The sequence below is a fragment of the Triticum aestivum genome, chromosome 4A (assembly GCF_018294505.1).
Source record: "Triticum aestivum cultivar Chinese Spring chromosome 4A, IWGSC CS RefSeq v2.1, whole genome shotgun sequence".
Classification (NCBI taxonomy): domain Eukaryota; kingdom Viridiplantae; phylum Streptophyta; class Magnoliopsida; order Poales; family Poaceae; genus Triticum; species Triticum aestivum.
The window spans coordinates 567,061,789-567,077,956 of NC_057803.1; positions in this window are offsets into that span (position 1 = coordinate 567,061,789).

The window sequence follows — 16,168 nt, forward strand, 5'->3', positions numbered from 1 at the left end:
ACGAGGAGCCCATTGAGTTTGCTTTTGAGGATCTAGTCAACTCTGACAACTTTGCAGGCAAGATGATCATACCCTCGAAATCACTACTATCTTTGCTTTGCTAGATGCTCGCTCTTTTGCTATGCCTATGCTATGATGCCTACCATTTGCTTATCATGCCTCCCAATTTGCCATGTCAAACCTCTAACCCACCATGTCCTAGAAAACCGTTGATTGGCTATGTTACCGCTTTGCTCAGCCCCTCTTATAGCGTTACTAGTTGCAGGTGAAGATTGGAGACCGTTCCTTGTTGGAACATTATTTACTTGTTGGGATATCATTATATTGCCTTGTTATCTTAATGCATCTATATACTTGGTAAAGGGTGGAAGGCTCGGCCTCTCGCCTAGTGTTTTGTTCCACTCTTGCCGCCCTAGTTTCCGTCATATCGGTGTTATGTTCCCGGATTTTGCGTTCCTTACGCGGTTGGGTGATAATGGGAACCCCTTGATAGTTCGCCTTGATTAAAGCTTTTCCAGCAATGCCCAACCTTGGTTTTACCATTTGCCACCTAGCCTCTTTTTCCCTTGGGTTTATGGAGCCCGAGGGTCATCTTATTTTAAACCCCCCCGGGCCAGTGCTCCTCTGAGTGTTGGTCCAACCGAGCGATGTCCGGGGCTACCAGGGGCAACTATGGGCTAGCCTACCCGACGTCTGGCTCATCTGAGTGTGCCCTGAGAACGAGATATGTGCAGCACCTATCGGGATTTGTCGGCACATTCGGGCGGTGTTGCTGGATTTGTTTTAACTTGTCGAAGTGTCTTGTAGAACCGGGATACCGAGTCTGATCGGAATGTCTCGGGAGAAGGTCTATTCCTTCGTTGACCGTGAGAGCTTGTCATGGGCTAAGTTGGGACTCCCCTGCAGGGTTTTGAACTTTCGAAAGCCGTGCCAGCGGTTATGGGCAGATGGGAATTTGTTAATGTCCGGTTGTAGATAACTTGAACCTTAACTTATTTAAAATGAATCAACAGTGTGAGTTACCGTGATGGTCTCTTCTCGGCGGAGTCCGGGGAGTGAACACGGTGTTGGAGTAATGCTTGCCGCAGGTTGCCCTTTAGTTACTCGTTTGCGCCTTGCCTCCTCTTCTCGCTCTCTTTTGCGAACAAGTTAGCCACCATATATGTTAGTCGCTTGCTGCAGCTCCACATATTTTACCTTGCCTTACCTATAAGCTTAAATAGTCTTGATCGCGAGGGTGCGAGATTGCTGAGTCTCTGTGGCTCACAGATTACTTCCAAACCAGATGCAGGGCCCGATGATTCCGTTCCAGATGACGCGCTTGAGCTCAAGTGGGAGTTCGACGAGGACTCACGCCGATACTACGTGTCTTTCCCTGATGATCAGTAGTGGTGCCCAGTTGGGGTGATCGGGACCGTGTCGCATGTTGGGTTTATCTTTTATTTTGGCGCCGTAGTCGGGCCATGAGTGTTTGAATGTTGTACATCTATTTATGTACTTTGTTTGACGTGGCGAGTGTAAGCCAACTATGTATCTCCCCTTTTATTATCTATATTACATGGGATGTTGTGATGATTGCCTAACTTGCGACATTGCTTTCAATGTGGTTATGCCTCTAAGTCGTGCCTCGACACGTGGGAGATATAGCCGCATCGAGGGCATTACAGCACCGCACACAACTAAGGGATCAATGATCAACTTGTGTGTCCATGGGGTGCCCCCCTCCCCCGTATATAAAGGAGGGGAGGAGGGGGAGCGCCGGCCCTCTATGGCGCTCCCTAGGGGAGTCCTACTCCCACGGGGAGTAGAATTCCCCCCTTCCTAGTAGTAGGAGTAGGAGAGAAGGAAGGGGGGGAGAGGGGAAAGGAAAGTGGGCCGGGCCCCACCCAATTCGGATTGGGATAGGGGGCGCATCTCCCACCTTTTCCCTTCCTCTCCTCTATTCCACTAATGCCCAATAAGGCCCATATACTCCCCGGGGGTTCCAGTAACCTCCCGGTACTCCGGAAAATACCCGAACTCATCTGGAACCATTCCGATGTCCAAACATAGGCTTCCACTATATCGATCTTTACATCTCGACCGTTTAGAGACTCCTCGTCATGTCCGTGATCAAATCCGGGACTCTGAACTACCTTCGGTACATCAAAACACATAAACTCATAATACAGAATGTTAAGCGTGCGGACCCTACGGGTTCGAGAACTATGTAGACATGTCTCCGGTCAATAACCAATAGGGGAACCTGGATGTTCATATTGGCTCCCACATATTCTATGAAGATCTTTATCGGTCAAGCCGCATAACGATATACATTGTTCCCTTTGTAATCGGTATGTTACTTGCCCGAGATTTGATCGTCGGTATCTCAATACCTAGTTCAATCTCGTTACCGGAAAGTCTCTTTACTTGTTCTGTAATACATCATCCCGCAACTAACTCATTATTCACATTGCTTGCAAGGCTTATATTGATGTGCATTACCGAGACGGCCCGGAGATACCTCTCCGACAATCAGAGTGACAAATCTGAATCTCGATATATGCCAACTCAACAAACACCATCGGAGACACCTATAGAGCACCTTTATAATCACTCGGTTACGTTGTGACGTTTGGTAGCACACAAAGTGTTCCTCCGGCATTCGGGAGTTACATGATCTCATAGTCATAGGAACATGTATAAGTTATGGAGTAAGCAATAGCAACAAACTAAACAATCATCGTGCTAACCTAATAGATGGGTCAAGTCAATCACATCATTCTCTAATGATGTGATACCGTTAATCAAATGACAACTCATGTCTATGGTTAGGAAACATAACCATCATTGATTCAACGAGCTAGTCAAGTAGAGGCATACTAGTGACATTCTGTTTGTCTATGTATTCACACATGTACTAAGTTTCCGGTTAATACAATTCTAGCATGAATAATAAACATTTATCATGATATAAGGAAATATAAATAACAACTTTATTATTGCCTATAGGGCATATTTACTTCACTAAGGTGGTTCTTCCACTGTACTAGTTCATCCTCAGCCCGCCTCGAGGCTAATCCACCACAAAGCAGGAGTAGGGTTTTACACCGCAAGGTGTCCCGAACCTGGGTAAACTACATTGTCCCATTTCTGAAGGAAATATGCCATAGAGGCAATAATAAAGTAGTTATTTATATTTCCTTATACCATGATAAATGTTTATTAATCATGCTAGAATTGTATTAACCGGAAACTTGATACATGTGTGTATACATAGACAAAACAAAGTGTCCCTAGTATGCCTGTACTTGACTAGCTCGTTAATCAAAGATGGTTAAGTTTCCTGGCCATAGACATGTGTTGTCATTTGATGAACGGGATCACATCATTAGGAGAATGATGTGATTGACAAGACCCATCCGTTAGCTTAGCGTAATGATCGTTAAAGTTTTATTGCTATTGCTTTCTTCATGACTTATACATATTCCTTTGACTATGAGATTATGCAACTCCCGAATACCGATGGAATACCTTGTGTGCTACCAAAAGTCACAACGTAACCAGGTGATTATAAAGATGCTCTACAGATATCTCCGAAGGTGTTTGTGGGGTTGGCATAGATCGAGATTAGGATTTGTCACTCCGAGTATCGGAGAGGTATCTCTGGGCCCTCTTGGTAATGCACATCATGATAAGCCTTGCAACCAATGTGACTAATAAGTTAGTTACGGGATGATGCATTACGGAACAAGTAAAGAGACTTGCCGGTAACGAGATTGAACTAGGTATGAAGATACCGATGATCGAATCTCGGGCATGTAACATAACGATGACAAAGGGAATGACGTATGTTGTCATTGTGGTTTCACCGATAAAGACCTTTGTAGGATATGTAGGAACCAATATGAGCACCTAGGTTCCGCTGTTGGTTATTGATCAGAGATATGTCTCGGTCATGTCTACATAGTTCTCGAACCCGTAGGGTCCGCACGCTTAACATTTGATGGCGATTTTTATTATGAGTTATGTGTTTTGGAGACCAAAGATTGTTCGGAGTCCCAGATGAGATCACGAACATGATGAGGAGTCTAGAAATGGTTGAGAGTTAAATATTGATATATTGGACAATAGTATTCGAACAGCGGAATGGTTCCGGAGTGTTTCGAGTATTTATCGGAGTACCGGGAGGTTACCGGACCCCCCTCCCCCTGGGGGGAAGTAATGGGACTCATGGGCCATAGGGGAGCGGCAAGGCAGCCCACAAGGGGGTGGAGCCCCCCCCTCCCATGGGGAGTCCGAATTGGACAAGGGCAGGGGGCGCGGCCCCCTTTCCTTCTCCCTCTCCCTCTCATTCCCCCTTTCCCCTCCGATAAAAGGAAGGGGCGAATAGGACTAGGAAGTGGGATTCCCCCCACTTGGCGTGCCCCCTAGGCCGGCCTCCTCCCCTCTCCCTCCTTTATATAGAGGGGCAGGGGGCACCTCTAAATCACATCAATTGTTCTTAGCCATGTGTGGTTCTCGCCTCCACTGTTTACTCCTCCGGTCATATTGTTGTAGTGCTTAGGCGAAGCCCTGCGCGGATCACTTCACCATCACCGTCACCACATCGTCGTGCTGACGAAACTCTCCCTCGACGCTTTGCTAGATCAAGAGTTGAAGGGATGTCATCGAGCTGAACGTGTGCATAACTCGAAGGTGTCATACGTTCGGTGCTTGATTGGTTGAATCGAGAAGATGTTCGACTACATCAACCGCGTTAAGCTAACGCTTCCGCTTTCGGTCTATGTGGGTATGTGGACACACTCTCCCCCTCTCGTTGATATGCATCTCCTAGATAGATCTTGCATGATCGTAGGAAGTTTTTTGAAATTGCATGCTACGTTCCCCAACAGTGGCATCCGAGCCAGGTCTATGCGTAGATGATATGCACGAGTAGAACACAAAGAGTTGTGGGCGATCATAGTCATACTACTTACCACTAACGTCTTATTTTGATTCAGCGGTATTCTTGGATGAAGCGGCCCGAACCAACCTTACATGACCATGTTCATGAGATCGGTTCCACCGACAGACATGCAACTTGTTTTGCATAAAGGTGGTTGGCGGGTGTATGTTTCTCCAACTTTAGTTGAATCGAATTTGACTACGGTCGGTCCTTGTTGGGGGTTAAAACATCAAACTTGATAAAACTTTGTTGTGGTTTTCATGCTTAGGTAAGAACGGTTCTTACTAGAAGCCCATAGCAGCCACGTAAAATTTGCAGCAAGAAAGTAGATGACGTATAACTTGTTTTTGTAGGGCATGTTGTGATGTGATATGGTCAAGACATGATGTCATATACGTTATTATATGAGATGATCATGTTTTGTAAAACTTATCGGCAACTGGCTGGAGCCTTATGGTTGTCGCTTTATTGTATGAAATGCAATCGCCATGTAATTGTTTTACTTTATCACTATGCATTAGCAATAGTTGTAGAAGCAATAGTTGGCAAGACGACAATGATGCTACGATGGAGATCCAGGTGTCAAGCTGGTGACGATCTCAGTGCTTTGGAGATGGAGATCAAAGGCACAAGATGTTGATGGCCATATCATGTCACATATTTTGATTGCATGTGATGTTTATCTTGAATCTTATTTTGCTTAGTACGGCGGTAGCATTATAAGGTGATCCCTCACTAAATTTCAAGGTATAAGTGTTCTCCCTGAGTATGCACCGTTGCGACAGTTCGTCGTGCCGAGACACCACATGATGATCGGGTGTGATAAGCTCTACGTTCACATACACCAGGTGCAAGAGAGTTTTGCACGTGCAGAATACTCGGGTTAAACTTGACGAGCCTAGCATGTACAGGCATGGCCACGGAACACTAAGACCGAAAGGTCAAACGTGAATCAGATAGTAGATATGATCAACATAGAGATGTTCACCATTGAAAACTACTCCATCTCACATGATGATCGGACATGGTTTAGTTGATATGGATCATATGATCGTTCAGATGACTCGAGGGATGTCTATCTAAGTGGGAGTTCCTAAGTAATATGATTAACTAAACTTAAATTTATCATGATAGTTTTTGCATATCTATGTTGTAGATCAATGGCACGTGCTACCGTTCCCTTGAATTTTAATGCGTTCTTAGAGAAAGCTAAGTTGAAAGATGATGGTAGCAACTACACGGACTGGGTCCGTAACTTGAGGATAATCCTCATTACTGCACAAAAGAATTACGTCCTTGATGCACCTCTAGGTGCAAGGCCTGCTGCAGGAGCAACTGCTGATGTTGTGAACGTCTGGCAAGCTCAATCTGATGATTACTCGATAGTTCAGTGTGCCATGATTTACGACTTAGAATCGGGACTTCAAAGACGTTTTGAACGTCATGGACCATATGAGATGTTCCAGAAGTTGAAGTTAATATTTCAAGCAAATGCCCGAGTTGAGAGATATGAAGTCTCTAACAAGTTCTATAGCTGCAAAATGGAGGAGAACAGTTCTGTCAGTGAACACATACTCAGAATTTCAGGGTACCATAACCACTTGACTCAGCTGGGAGTTAATCTTCCGGATGATAGTGTTATTCACAGAGTTCTTCAATCACTGCCAGCAAGCTACAAAGGCTTCGTGATTGTAGGATCAAAAGTATGTCTAGAGGGGGTAATTAGACTACTTGACCAAATAAAATCTAGCATTTTCCCAATTTTAAGTCTTGGCAGATTTTAGCAATTTAGCACTAGTCAAGTAAACAACCTACACATGCAAGTCTAAGAGTATAGCAGCGGAATGTAAAACATTGCACATGAAGGTAAAGGGAGGAGTTTGAGGGAGCAAACACAATGTGGACATGGAGATTTTTGGCGTGGTTCCGATAGGTGGTGCTATCGTACATCCACGTTGATGGAGACTTCAACCCACGAAGGGTAACGGTTGTGCGAGTCCACGAAGGGTAACGGTTGCGCGAGTCCACAAAGGGCTCCACCCACAAAGGGTCCACGAAGAAGCAACCTTGTCTATCCCACCATGGCCATCGCCCACGAAGGACATGCCTCACTAGGGTAGATCTTCACGAAGTAGGCGATCTCCTTGCCCGTACAAACTCCTTGGTTCAACTCCATAATCTTGACGGAGGCTCCCAAGTGACACCTAACCAATCTAGGAGACACCACTCTCCAAAAGGTAATAGACAGTGTGTTGATGATGAACTCCTTGCTCTTGTGCTTCAAATGATAGTCTCCCCAACACTCAACTCTCTCTCTAGGATTGGATTTGGTGGGAAGATGATTTGAGTGGAAAGCAACTTGGGGAAGGCTAGAGATCAAGATTTATGTGTTTGGAATGGAATATCTTGACCTCAACACAAGTGTAGGTGGTTCTCTCTCAGAAAATGTATGATGGAAGTGTAGGCATGTTCTGATGGCTCTCTCCACGTATGAGGAGTGGGTGGAGGGGTATATATAGCCTCCACACAAAATCTAACCGTTACACCCAATTTACCAAACTCAGTGGGAACAAATCAGAGAATTCGGTCAGACCGATTTAGTTCATAATGTGAATGTTAGGATTTTTGGTGGGACCGACATGTCAACTCGGTGGGACCAATTTTGTTAGGGTTAGGGCATAACATAATCTCAGTGAGACCGATTACACAAACTCGGTGGGACCGATTTTGGTAATAAAAAAACAGAGAGTTGGTCAGGCAAACTCGATGGCACCGATTCGCTCATTTCGGTTGGACCGAAACATTACGAAGGGGAAACAGAGAGTTTGCATTGTGAACTCGGTGGGACCGATCGCTCATCTCGGTTAGACCGAAACGTTACGAAGGGAAACAGGGAGTTTGCAATCCCATCTTGTTGAGACCGAGATCGCTATCGGTAAGACCGAAGTGACTAGGGTTTGGTGGCAGTGGCTATGTCAACTGAACTCGGTGGCGCCGGATGGAAAGTTTTGGTGGGGCCGAGTTGGACTTTTGGTTTGGGACATATGTGGATATGAGAAAGTGGTTGAGGGTTTTGGAGCATATCACTAAGCATTTTGAGCAAGTAACCCATTAAGCAAAACCTCATCCCCTTTTAATAGTATTGGCTTTTCCTCTGGGCTCAATGTGATTTTGGATCACTAAAAGGTAAAATGTAGAGTCTTGAGCTTGAGCTTGAGCCAATCTTTTGTCCTTAGCATTTTGAGGGGTCCACATTTCTAATCCATGCCGTGCCAATCATTGAGCTTTCCTGAAATATTTATCTTGAAATAGTATTAGCTCAATGAGCTATATGTTGTTAGGAATTACCAAAACCACCCAGGGATAGTTGCACTTTCAATCTCCCCCTTTTTGGTAATTGATGACAACATATAGATCAAAGCTTCGACAAATGATAATAAGATTGAAATAAATCGTTGCTTTGAGAAGTATTTGATAAGCAAGAGCTCCCCCTAAATTGGTGCATTATTTGAAATTTGCTTTTGAATGCAAACGCACAATCGATTAAGCTCATGGGTCACTCTTCCATGTCACATACATCTTGGTGGAGCACTCAAAATGATATAACTTAAAAGCATGCACTCATCACCAAGAAAAGTGAATGATCATATAGAGATATAAAATATAGTATCATCCAATCAAGCATTAAAGTAGCATATGATCAATCACATGATCACAGAAGGACAATAAAAAGAACCAAAAGGCAAAGAAGCAAAGCACTCTCTCGAAGCCTATGATCTATATATATTTCTCCCCCTTTGGAAACAAGTTACCAAAAAGTTCAAATATGCATAGTGCTATGTGCTACCTCTTAAGCACTGCATTGGATTTCCCCGAAGAGGAAAGGATGATGCAGCAAAGTAGCGTAAGTATTTCCCTCAGTTTTTGAGAGCCAAGGTATCAATCCAGTAGGAGGCTACCCGCCAGTCCCTCGTACCTGCACAAAGCAAATAACTCCTCGCAACCAACACGATAAGGGGTTGTCAATCCCTTCATAGTCACTTACAAGAGTGAGATCTGATAGATATGATAAGATAATATTTTTAGTACTTTTGTGATAAAGATGCAAAGTAAAATAAAAGCAAAGTAAAAAGCAAAGGAAATAACTAAGTATTGGAAGATTAATATGATGAAGATAGACCCGGGGGCCATAGGTTTCACTAGTGGCTTCTCTCAAGAGCATGGGTATTTTACGGTGGGTGAACGAATTACTGTTGAGCAATTAACAGAATTGAGCATAGTTATGAGAATATCTAGGTATGATCATGTATATAGGCATCACGTCCAGGACAAGTAGACCGACTCCTGCCTGCATCTACTACTATTACTCCACTCATCGACCGCTATCCAACATGCATCTAGAGTATTAAGTTCATGAAAACAGAGTAACGCTTTAAGCAAGATGACGTGATGTAGAGGGATAAACTCATGCAATATGATGAAAACCCCATCTTGTTATGCTCGATGGCAACAATACAATACGTGCCTTGCTGCCCCTACTGTCACTGGGAAAGGACACCACAAGATTGAACCCAAAGCTAAGCACTTCTCCCATTGCAAGAAAGATCAATCTAGTAGGCCAAACCAAACTGATAATTCAAAGAGACTTGCAAAGATAACCAATCATACATAAAAGAATTCAGAGAAGATTCAAATATTGTTCATAGATAATCTTGATCATAAACCCACAATTCATCGGTCTCAACAAACACACCGCAAAAAGATGATTGCATCGAATAGATCTACACAAGAGAGGGGAGAACATTGTATTGAGATCCAAAAAGAGAGAAGAAGCCATCTAGCTAATAACTATGGACCCGTAGGTCTGAGGTGAACTACTCACACTTTATCGGAGGGGCTATGGTGTTGATGTAGAAGCCCTCCATGATAGATGCCCCCTCCGGCGGAGCTCCGGAACAGGCCCCAAGATGGGATCTCGTGGATACAGAAAGTTGCGGCAGTGGAATTAGGGTTTTGGCTCCGTATCTGATCGTTTGGGGGTACGTAGGTATATATAGGAGGGAGGAGTACGTCGGTGGAGCAACAAGGGGCCCACGAGGGTGGAGGGCGCGCCCCCCTACCTCGTGGCCTCCTCCTTTGTTTCTTGATGTAGGGTCCAAGTCTCCTGGATCATGTTCGGTGAGAAAATCACGTTCCCGAAGGTTTCATTCCGTTTGGACTCCGTTTGATATTCCTTTTTTCGAAACCCTAAAATAGGAAAAAAAACAGCAATTCTGGGCTGGTGTCACACCCTGATTTTCATGCCACAACACTTAAGCTCATAAATCATGATAAAATGTGGTTTGACAAAAACTTTTGAGTGTTTTGGTCCTTGTTTGATTTGATTTTTTTGTGTTCTGGTTGCAAGTGCTCTAAAAATCAAATAAATCCTCCTACTCTTATACTCCTTCTCCTTGATTCAAAACCTTTCCCAATGATCATGCCATGTGTGCAGGGCATAAAAATAATTTCTTTCAAAAATATTTTGGCCAAAAAGTATTTTCTAAATTAGGTTTTCCAAAAACCCCTGAATTGACACTTGAACTACAAGTACTTAATTAAGGATGTGAAAAATCTTTTAAAAATTATATTTGAAACCTATTAGGTATAGGGCTCCCATAAAACATAAAAATATAATTTTAAAAGTTATTTTCCTATTTTATTTAAAGGCTTTTTCTCAAGGCTAGAAACGGTCTTTAATAGGTTAAAATTATTTTAATGTTTCAAAAATATTTGAGAAAATTTAGGGAAGCTCAGCGGACATATATTGTCCATATATAAGAGTTTCAACACATGGTCATGTTCAAATTATTGGTCAAATCCCTCAAAAACTATTTCTGGACATTTCAAGCTTTTGAAATGTTTACAAAGAAAATATTCTACATTAAATACAGGAAAATCCTATCATATCCAAAATGACCTACGTGAGGATCCTACAAAGTCTCATGTCATGGAGAACAATATAGCCCCACCAAACCCTCTCAAAACCATTTCTGTCCTTTTTCAAGTTTGAACAACTTTGCACTGCCAAACATGTCCAAATTCTCTCACACTTAGTGCACATGCTCAAATGTTGTAATAATGCATCTAGGCAAAATGGCACAAGTTGGAGAGAAGCATATCATGGTCAAAGTGTTCTAAAACCCTTTCTGTCCAAAACCAAATTTGAACAACTCTACATTGCCAAGTGTGTCCTTTTGATCTGAATTTTTGTGGACATGTTCAAATCCTCAAATGATGACACTACACAAAGTGGTACATCAAGGAGAATAGATTTGCATGACTAAATATTGGAAAGTCCATTTCTGTTGATTTCTAGGGTTTACAAAAGTTGCATTGGCAACTTTGCCCAAATGAACTCAATATTGGTGGAACCTCTTATTTTCTCATGCCATTTGACCCTGTCAAGCCTTATGGCAAGGGGAGTCCATTTTCTTTCCCAAACCTACATCAAACACCTTCTGGCAGAAATTTAAAATGCATGTTTCGTACATTTCCACTAATCTCCATGAGCTCAACTTTTTCCCACAGCCTCATCTGCTCCTACTCTACCTCCTGCATGTTTAGCTGCCCAAGGAGAAATGATTAAGGGGGGCAGAGACCCATTTTTCCTCTCTGGACAGCCACTTCCCCCTCCCTTTCTCATCTCTCTCTCTCACTCCTCGCAAGTTCCAGAGCATCCAATGCCACTTTCCCATTGTCTACTCTCCCAGGCAGCTGCCAGACACAAGTGGACGCGCTGGTGCGCGCGAAAAGCCGCGGACGCCGGCCAAAGACGCGCTCTAGAGCATGTCATCGCGCTCCCGACTGTTGACGCCGCGTCCCCCGACCACCTCGAGCCTCCCCCTTGCGCCAGTCGAGGTCCTCGACGTCCGAAACACGACAGCCATGCAGGCCCCCTCCTCTCCCCCTTTCTCTCACCTCCTGCGGCGCGTGCCCAGAGCCGCCCTGCTCGGCCAATGCTCGCGCGGCTCCTGTGGCCACGTGCAGCTTGCCCCGCTCCTCCTCTCTCTTCCTGGTGCCCCACTCAACTCCCACGAGCGCTGTAGACAGCCCCTCGCCCTCTCTCCTGGCCTCCCGAGCCGTTGTCGCGGCCACCCGTGCGCCGCGTCCACGGTGAGCCATGGGCCGGCTACTTAAGGCCACCCCTGAGCCCCCTCTCTACTCCTTTGGCTCTCTCCCTCCCGTGCACCCCCTGGACCAACCCACTCCCCTCCTCGCGCTCTCCATCCGCCACCTTGGCCGGAGCCTTGTCGTCGGCCTCCGCCTAAATTCGCACCCACCACTCCTCCTCCTCCCCTCTAGACCACACTAGAGCACCTCCACCATCACCGCGAGCCCCTTCCGTGCTTCTCCCTCTCCTCCCCGTGGCTGTTCCGTCGAGTTCCATCACCATCACCGGCCTCGCCCGCCGTAGTCGATGTTGCGCTCGCGTCTGGCCACCCCTGCGATCGGGGCGCACCTCGGCGGGTGCGGCACACTCTCCCGAGTGCGCTGGTGTGCTGGGCGCCGACGGAGGTGGCCGGTGCCGCCGAGGAGAGCGCCGACGCCGCTCGGCCTCGGCCCCTCTGTTTTTCGTCGCGTCGCGCGGGAGGTTGAAGGTGACCTGCCGCTAGGGCCCGCGCGTCAGCGACCCAGTGGGCGGGCCCAGCCATTTAAGTGGAAACAGCTTCGGCCAGATCCGCCTCCCCCAGGCAAAGGCGCACCACCATGAAGCCGCCTTCGTCGTCAACTCGAACGCCCGTGCCGCAGATGAGCCACTAGGCCGACCCAATTGCTATTCCACGCTTAGTGCGCACGGTTGCTGCCCAGGTCCAGCCCGTTTGGGTAAAAACCTTTTCCTTTTTCTTTTCTACACAATTTGTAAAATCTCCCAAATATTCAAATTAACTCCAAATTTGATGATTGAAATTTCTAGGGGATCCATAAATCCTGATCTATCACATGGTGCTATTTGCACATTTTTCCAGAAACTTTCCCTTCAGAAATATTTATTAAAACCCCATTTTTCATTTCTGTGATGAACTTTAGAAAATCACAGAGAGCTCAAATTTGATCTAAATGCCATGATTCAAATTTGCACATATATCTAAGTTCATAACTTAGGTTATGAACATTTTTATTAATACTTTCTGTGCCCTACAAAATAATGAGCCATTTCTTCATGTTTGTCAACTTTGAAAATCCATAGAATGTTCATTTTGACTCCAAATCTAGTGAAACCAAATCCTAGATGCTTCTAAAATAATCCTTTGTTAAATGGGTGCCTCTGCTCATTTTTCAAAAATATATTTCTGTACACTTCTTGCAAATCCATAAATCCATTGAATCCATCATGTTGAATTGTTCAAAATATCCACTGACCCAATCCAATGAAACCACTTTGGTCATTCCTCATATGACCAAAGGTATCCTAGAAAAGTCCAAATAATATTTTTAGAGCACTTTTATTTTCTGCCTTGTTGTGTTGCTTACTATGATTGTTTCCAGCATTAGTTGACGAAGTAGACGAAATACTCGGAGATGGACCAGAAGATTTGAAGACTCTGATGAACCAGGCAAGCAGCCCTTTGACCATGTTGAACCCTTTTATATCATGAGAACATTTTCACTGTTTCATCGAGTGCATGATGGTCCTTGAATGGCAACCTTGCTAGGCTTGCCTCTATTGCATACCCGTTGATACTTGCATTGTTCATGACTCTATCCTTGTTTAGAGTTGTGTTGATGGATTGTAGAAATATGCTATGGTAGTTGGCTACGCAAAAAGGTGTCAGGGTTATGCATGGAAAGAAACAAGTGTGGATGACATACTTGCATATAGCCCAATGGGAGCTACTAATGCCCCTGGGAGATGATGATGAATTAGGTCACTACTTGGTGGAGAGGTAGTTTACCGAGGCTTGATGAAAGTGTTGTTTACAGAAACGGATTAGATTTAAGATTTGTCGACTGTCCCAACCTTACATGCGCAACCACTCTACCCTTATATGGGAAAGGGAATTATTGATTACCTAGGTCGGTACTAGCTTGGATCCCGCATTACTAGTGACGGGAGAGTTGTTGTTGCGCTCTCTCAGGACGGGGTCGTGCCAGGTAGGGTGGCCATGAACATTTTTATGGGGCACCGGACACACCGTTGGTACCCTGTGCTAGTGGTATGTGACAAACATGGGAGCGAGGCTCCACAATTTTAAGTTGTGAAATGTTGGGCACGGGGGTTACTACCAATCGAGTGGACTCTATGTTAGTGTCGTCTAGGGAAAGATAGTGATCGGGTGCTTACCCCGGGTACTTGAGGTACCGCGGGTCATGGATGACACGGAAGTTCCCCGAATCTTGTGGGTAAAGTGTGCAACCTCTGTAGAGTGTAAAACTATTCGAATAGCCGTGTCCATGGTCAAGGACAGTTGGGTGGTGCTGCTTAGACTATGTCCATAAGTTTCTGGAAAACAACACGGTTTGGTAAATCTGTTGATGTGATACGTGAGAAGGTCACGGTGAGCTTGAGCATGAGTTGTTCATAACTCTTTCTTGATGTTGATGTCTGTAACCTCCTGATACTTGTTGCAGACACATTCATGTCCTTGATAAATGATGATCATACTTGCATGAGAAAAACTAGCTTTCCGCAGAAATGCCAAATTAGCAGTAGAGCCTTGCATAATTATTATGTTATCACCCTTGGGTTGCTTTATAGTACATTCAAAGTACTCATTATCTTGCCACTGGTTATTTTATTGGCCAGGCATGAAATAACAGATATGATGAAGAATACTTCGGTGACGAACGATGCTTCCCGGTCAGAATGCATGTAGGGTTAAGGCAGATGGCATGGGTCCAAGTTATCGACGAAGATTTCCGCTGCGAAGTTATACTCAAGACTCGACCATAACGGTCATAATTTATGTAAGACTGTATGTATGGATGTAAGACTCTTGTTATTCAGCTTCTGTGTGTTTAGTGAGCATTGATCTCTGGGATCACTGTACACGTGCATTCGGTGATCACGACTTATGAGTCGGGGTCCCCACAGAGCTGGTATCAGAGCCATCCTAACTATAGGAAGCCTTAGTTAGCATGGTCGTTAGTCAGGTTAAAACTATTTTCAAAACTATTACTAATTTTCAAAAACTATCTACACTTCTCTTCCCTTCTGAGTTTTTCAAAAACTAAGATATATTTTCCTTATTGATCTCTTCCCCTTCAAAACTTTAGCAAATGGTCACTAGTACCTTTAAGCCCCTGACCATTGGGTTCCCTGTAATCCTCGTGGGTAATCGAGAAGAAGACGCCTTGCCAGACATTCACCCACATCTTCTGAGCACAAGATTGGCGACACCACAACAAGATGATACCAACAGAAGATACCTCGAGGAATGAGGACATCAAGACCCAGAAGTTGGTGACACCCTTGACACTACCCCAAGATGATGCAACCTTGTCTTGCGATGAACAGGTCATGAGATATGCAAGGTCATGATATACATCGCTAATAGAGCAATCATGTCCTTACCGTTGTTGTATCGGCAACCACCGGTGGATGAGAACCTCGCCATTTGGTCTGCCTCACTATAGTGAGCAGGAAAACGGTTCTCCTCATCCCCCGCTCTTGGTGTCGATGTTGTCATCAACATAACCGACATGTTGGACCTCTACTATGCCTTGTTAATGTCATTGCATAATGTATTACCTACTTGGTACCATCGATGCCTTAGAAGACAAAAAGGGATCATCATGATTAAGAAGACAACAGAAGACCGAGTCAATGCCTGCTACGAGGAACCACCTTCACCCCATCACTTCAACGGGCGAGAAGTTGTTGAAGAATCTTCAGGCTCAACCCTGATTGTTTCATTGAACAACTACAAGAGATGTAGCAACACCTGAGGGAAACCTAGAAGACTGCACGAGACACGGAGCATAGCACGACTACTGAATCCGAGAACCCCTAGGGTAGGATGAGTCGTGTACCCCCTATGCGCAGTTGAGTCTGTATGATGGTTCGAATAGAACCATGATTGTGTGTTGCTTGTCTTCATTTGTTTGTGTTTTGATATAGGTCCCACTTTTGCCCTAGGCAACAAGTACGCGACTATATCACCTTCCTTACCTTGTTTCTTTGGTTTGGCCCTTTTTGCACCTATTTGTTGGCACTTGAACTATAGAGCCCCCTTTTGGCATTCCCCTCCTCTATACTTC